We start from the raw sequence: 6,876 nt of genomic DNA, 5'->3' as shown, positions 1-6,876 counted from the left end.
ATACTATCTAGAAAGATAACAAAAATCACCAGCACTAAAAAACACCATTTAATGCAAGAAATAAGTCAAAAGTTTTCTGTCTAATTTAATCAAAGCATAGTTATGGTATAAACACAAATATTCTACCTTTACTTGTATTAATTGTGTTAAAAGCTTCTAATGCTATGGCCCTCATTTCATATATTTGTTAGTGGCATGGTTTTCTGAAATCTCAAGCTAGCTACATCACCGATAAGAGACTTTGAGAAACAATGGCCAACTGGGGCACTATATCAAACACCAATCGTGGTTGAATGTATATCAAGGAGAGATATGTATAACAATTAAACAAGCATATGCAAGCTTGTTTAATGGGAATTTCTATAATAATACCCCGAAAGTAAGAGCAGCGAAATTAAGTGCCAAAAGTACGAATCAAAGTGGTAAGCTAACCTTCAAAAGCTCAGAATCTAGACACAAGTATGAACTTGGAGTTTGCACAGAGAAAGGGCATAACAGAATTGCTGATCAAATCAGTTACTAACCATCATACTCTAGGGCGGTGCGGCTCCATACGTGAAGGAAACTTGTGAATTTGCTCAAGAGTAGAGGTGACGAAGGAGGAGGTGGTGGTGGTTTATTCGGGCAGAAGACCAAAAGCTATCGTTGAAGTCGCTGGATACAAGAGTCGTATTTCTTGAATTTAATTTCTTTATTTGTTTTTTAAATTTAAATTGGGTAATGGATACCCAATACAAATACCCAAACCGTTCAAATATATTTGGATTTTTATTATCCAACTCAAAATTGACCTAACACCCAAATTACCCAATCCAATCTCTGAAATTAGTGGGTTGGGTGAGTTGTTGGATTTTGGGTATAATTGCCAAGTCAAGATGGGGACTATACATCCTGAACCCAGGGAGGTAACCCGTTCCACATCAAAATCTCCTGTTTGAAAAGAACTCGTCCTTCAGTTCCAAAAAGGATTTTGACACACAATTCATGAAAAGACTACAACTCTCCCACAAATCTTGTATGGGCGAATCTTGCAATGGAATCTAAGCACCCGTTCATGCTCATATGAAACTCCACATGATCCTTGGACATATATGGAAAGCTCAAACTCTACAATTACACCATCTTCCATTGCCCAAATAAATTTTATTAGTTTTCCTAGGCTAAAAAGGAAATTCCAGTCTTTACACGAAAATCATCAATAGGAGAAAATTTATTCAAATTAAATTTCTCATGAAAATTGATACTTTTCTTGCTCGAAAAAGTGACAGAAGCAACTGAATGAATAGAAAAGTATTTACCAGTAATAGCCTCCGTTGAAGACCGGTGCTGGACGTCTATTGTAGAGAAAATGCGAGGCGAACGCGTGACCTGAGTCGTGGATTGGAGGTTGCGTTTTCTCCTTTCTTCGTCAACCACACAGCTTTTGCTTTCCTTCTTTCTTTTGCACGATCTTTTCCTATTCCACCAATAGTTATAATAATAATCCTACTAAAATTATATCAATAAAACCATAAAATCTACCCTAATTTCAACTCTAAATAATTTATTCGGATGGAGACAATGCATTCCTGAATCCAAGGGATAACTCATTCCACATCAGAATCCTCATTGACAAAGTATTTGGAAGCCAATAGAATTTCTTCAAGTTTCTTGATTTGTATTTAAAAGCATTAACATGGACATGTTGCAGCTTCAAAATTGGACCTGCGTAATAGTTGGGAGTGAGAAAGGATATGAATAGGGGTGGCAGAGCTTAAAAAAAAGACACAAAAAAAAAATCTTCAAAATTGGACACTGAACACCGCCTAGGCCTGTGCTTTTCAAGACTCGCTTGTGATCTGAGACCAGAGAGGTAAAGCAACAGCAAATCTTTGGTATTTTATTTTGGTATATGCAGAGGTCCCGTCCTGGGTCCAGACACGTGGCAACCCAGAGAGGCCAGAGCTGGGCTCGGACCCCAGGCCCATGGGGACCATCTGGGGACACGCCGCTGCTAGGGCTCCCTGGGAGTTCGGAGAACAATCCCGCGGTGGGCGGAGAGAATCCCCATCAGCACGGGATTGAGACTATTCCGGACAGGTCCCGAAACGTACGGAAGTCGGACTCTCAGGCAGGTATAAATGGTAACGCACACCAACTACGTAAGGTACGCTAACTATTGGCCACACTCTCCTAACAGTTTTACTCCCAGGGAACTCTACTCATCGGAAAACTAACTTGACCGTCGGAGTGCCTTCGGGGACAACCTCGGGGCTCCCCTGCTAGTCCCTCTAGAGACTCTTTCTTGTTTGTTTTGCAGGGTTGGGACACGTTCTCATCATCGGTACACCGAACTCATCAGGTCAGCTCGGTCTGGGGAAGCTCAGCGCTTCTTCAGTTGACGCCGTCTGTGGGAACGAAAGGTAATCGAAGTTGTGTTGATGGCGAGAACGCGCTCCAAGCAAACTGTAGAAAGCACCGATCCCGGAGCCGGCGAGGGTTCCCGGCGAAGGGAGACTGAGGCGGCTTGGGACGCCGGGGGTTCAGCCCTTTCAGGGGAGCGGAGACAGCAGATCCTTCAGTTTGTGACGGAGAACCTCCCCATGCTGGAAGACATAATCCGACAGGCGAAGAAGGGGGGTGAAGCCGGGGGCGCGCAGACCTCCAAGGAGAAGGAGAAGGGACCACCACCCAACCTCTCAGAAGACGAGTCGCGGGACCAACCTCCCAGAAGGAAACGGCCACGGACCCCCCCTCGCCCCCGGGTCTCGGTGGTCGGGAATAGCGAGAGGTACTCCCGCGACCGGTCCGCGGGGAGCCGACCGAAAAATCCCTCCCCGCGAAAACCTGTGCGGAACGAGCCTGAACGCTCCCCTGCCCGGTTTGTCAAGAGCCGGCCGCAGGACCCTCCCAAGTGGAAGCCCGTTCGGGACGAGCTTGAGCAGATCCTGTGGCCGCAATTGTACGAGGACAACTACACAGCCTCGCCCTTTACCCGAGGGATAGAGGACTACCCGTTACCTCGGAGATTCAAGATCCCGAACATCGAACTGTACGACGCTTTGACCGACCCGGAAGACCATCTCTCGGTCTTCCTGACGCACATGCGTCTGCAAACCGCTGCGGATGAAGTCCGCTGCAAAACCTTCCCCATGTTTCTGAAGGGGAAGGCCCGGCTCTGGTTCCAGGGTCTGGCACCGGGGTCCATCCGGAGTTTTCCCGAGCTGGCCAGACAGTTCGTCGCCCAATTCGTCTCCTCGAAGACTTACTCGAAAAGCGCGACTCACCTGATGGCAATTAGGCAGAAGCCGGACGAGTCCCTGAGGAATTTCATGACCCGCTTCAACACGGAGAGCTTGCAGATCAGGGACAATGATGAAAAGGTGGTCATGGCCGCCTTCATGAACGGGCTCAGGGCGGAGGACCTCTTCTACAAGCTGGCCGAGAAGCCTCCTGTGGACCTGGAGGAGCTCCTGACCAGAGCGCACGCTGCCGCTAACGCGGAGGAGGCAGCACGCCTGAAAAGGGAGTCGGATCGGGAGCTCGGCGATCGAAGAGGACGAGGAAACCCCCCGGAGAACAAAGACGTTCCGGCCAAGAAAAACGTTTTCGACCGACTCTCAAAAGAGAAAACCCCCGCTCAGCCACCGCTCCCGGAGAAAGGCTACACCCCCTGACTCGGCCCAGGACCCAAGGCCCAGGTCCTGGCCGTCATGGAGGCGGAGGGCATGGGGGGACGGCCGCCTAAGATGGGGACACCCAGGAACAAGAGAAATCAGGACCGGTACTGTGCCTTCCACCGTGATGTTGGGCATGATACGGAGGGGTGCTGGGCCCTGCGAAAGGAGATCGAAGATCTGATCCAGCGCGGCTTCCTGGGGCGATTCTTGCGGCAAGATCGACCAGGCCAGGAGCCAGGATGCACCTACCGCGGAGACAGGGGCGAGAGCCAGCGTCGCGACCGCCCTGAGCGGCGTGACGTTCCTCGGGGCAACTCCCCCGACCAGGACACCCACAACTTAGCAGGGGTGATAAACACCATCGCTGGGGGCCCCACGGGAGGGACAACCATGCAGCTCCGAAGAACAAGCGGCCTCCCCCCGAGGGGGATGATTTCCTGAAACGCTTGTGCATGGATGAGGAGATCACCTTCGGACCAAGGGATGCGGTTCCCCTGGCGTCTGGAAACCACGAGACCATCGTGATAGACGTCGTAACCAATAACTATCGGGTGAAAAAAGTGTACGTCGACCAGGGGAGCGCAGTGAACATCCTGTTTTACCGGGTGTTCAAGAAGTTCGGCTTGGAGGACGGACAGCTAACCCCGGTTCGGACACCCCTGGTGGGCTTCACCGGACCGCCCATCAATCCGGAGGGGATGATCACCCTGATGGTCACAGTAGGGCAGGCGCCCAAATGCCGGACCATCCCCGTCAACTTCGTGGTGGTCAAACAACAATCCCCATACAACGTGTTCTTGGGACGTCCCGCCTTGAATGCCCTCCGAGCTATCCCCTCGTCTCTCCACCTTAGCGTCAAATTCCCTCCCCCGGGAGGAATAGCTGAGGTGCATGGAGATTCAGAGGTGGCCATATCTTGCTACTTGGTCATGCTTCGGGGGCAGGAGAAGGTGGTCGCCCAGACGACTAGCCTGGAGCCCTATATTCCGGGGGAGGAGGCTCGATAGTTAGGCATCCAGGACGAGGTCGAGGAGTTCCCCTTGAGGGAGAACAGGCCTGACCGGGTCCTCCGCATCGGTGCCTCGTTACCCTCCGAGGAGAAGGAGGGTTTGAAGGCCCTGTTGATGGAATACTCCCAGGTCTTCGCATGGACGGTTGAGGACATGTCCGGGATCCCAACTGACCTAGCCATCCACCGCCTCAACGTGGATCCCCGCTTCAAGCCGGTGAAGCAGAAGAAGAGGAGTTTCGCCCCAGAGAGGAATGAGGTGATCAGGAAGGAGGTCGGCAAGCTGCTGGAATCCAAAATCATCCTGGAGGTATACTACCCGACCTGGTTAGCTAATCCTGTCCTGGTGAAGAAGGAGGACCAGTCCTAGAGGATGTGCGTGGACTTTACAGATCTCAATAAGGCCTGCCCAAAGGACTGCTTCCCCTTGCCAAGGATTGACAGGTTAGTAGACTTTACTGTGGGTTTTGACGTCTTGTGTTTCCTGGATGCCTTCAAGGGATACCACCAGATAGAGATGGCCGAAGAAGACCGGGAGAAAACTTCCTTCATCACTGAGGAAGGAACTTACTGCTACCGGACCATGCCGTTTGGGCTAAAGAACGCCGGAGCTACCTACCAGCGCCTGGTCAACAAATTGTTCCAGAATCAGATCGGCAGGAGTATGGAGGTATACGTGGACGATATGATCGTCAAGAGTCGAACTGACCAGCGGCTCATTCCCGACCTGAGGGAGATATTGGACATCCTACGGGAGAGCCGGATGCGACTAAACCCGAAGAAATGCACCTTCGGGGTTAGGTCGGGAAGGTTCCTAGGGTTCTTGGTGTCCCGAGAGGGGATTCGGGCCCACCCGGATAAGGTCCAGGCCATCATGGACATGGCCCCACTAAGAACGTAAAGGAGGTCCAGCGGCTCACTGGAAGGATGGCCGCCCTGAACAGGTTCCTCTCGCGCTCCGCGGTGAGGGGGCTACCCTTTTTTCGGATCTTGAAAGCGCCCAAGGACTTTCAATGGACCGAGGAGTGCCAGAAGGCCTTCACCGACCTGAAAGCATATCTGGCCGAGCTGCCCACTCTGACCGCTCCAGAGCAGGGGGAAACCCTGTTCTTATACTTGTCCGCTTGTGACGAGGCCGTTAGCGCAGGGGGGCTCAGAGGCCGGTATATTACGTCAGCCGTGCGCTACAGAGGCCGGAAACGCGATACACACCGGCCGAGAAATTGGTCCTGGCCCTGGTGCACACCGCCCGAAAACTCCGTCCCTACTTCGAGGCCCACAGCATCGTTGTCGTGACTGATCAGCCCTTACGACAAATACTCACCAAGCCTGAGGTCTCGGGCCGGAGGACCAAGTGGGCCGTCGAGCTGGCCGAGCATGACATCGGCTATCGACCCCGCACCGCTATCAAATCTCAGGCCCTGGCGGACTTCCTTGCTGAGGGAGCCAGCTTGTCCCTGGCCGAGCCGATCTCTCCGCTCAAGGAGGCACGGCCGGGAGAGCCGTGAGTACTGTTCGTGGACGGGGCCTCGAGCAAGGAAGGGAGCGGAGCCGACCTCCTGCTCATCTCGCCCACCGGGGAGGAGCTAACCTGCGCGCTTAGATTTGACTTCCCGACATCCAACAACGAGGCAGAATACGAGGCCCTGCTGACTGGATTGCGGATAGCCCACCAGATGGGTGTAACCACGATCAAAGCCCGGAGTGACTCCCAACTCGTAGTCCACCAGGTTCGCGGAGAGTACGAGGCCAAGGAGGACATCATGAAAAAATACTTGGCCAAGGTACGGGAGGCGATAAGCCTGTTTGATGTCTTCGAAATCGAGCGGGTGCCGAGATCACAGAACAAGCGTGCGGATGCCCTGTTAAAACTGGCATCCTCCTCGTTTGCGCATCTGAACAAGGAAGTCTTGGTAGAGTTGGTCAAGCAAAAAAGCATTGACCAGGTCCAGGTCTTGGCCATAAACAGCCCGGCCACTTGGATGACTCCTCTCGTGGACTTCCTCAGTTCGGGTGTCCTCCCCGAGGATAAAATCGAGGCTCGCCGACTCCAGCTCAGAACTGCTAAGTACGCCTACGCTGGGGGGACCCTCTACAGGAGATCGTATTTGTCTCCCTGGCTAAAGTGCAAAACTCCTGAGGAGGGCGACTATGTCCTCCGAGAAACTCACGAAGGCCTGTGCGCAGCACATGTGGGGTCCCGAGTGT

This window comes from Coffea eugenioides, chromosome 9 (assembly GCF_003713205.1).
Source record: "Coffea eugenioides isolate CCC68of chromosome 9, Ceug_1.0, whole genome shotgun sequence".
Lineage (NCBI taxonomy): Eukaryota > Viridiplantae > Streptophyta > Magnoliopsida > Gentianales > Rubiaceae > Coffea > Coffea eugenioides.
Note: the sequence above shows the minus strand (reverse complement) of the source record.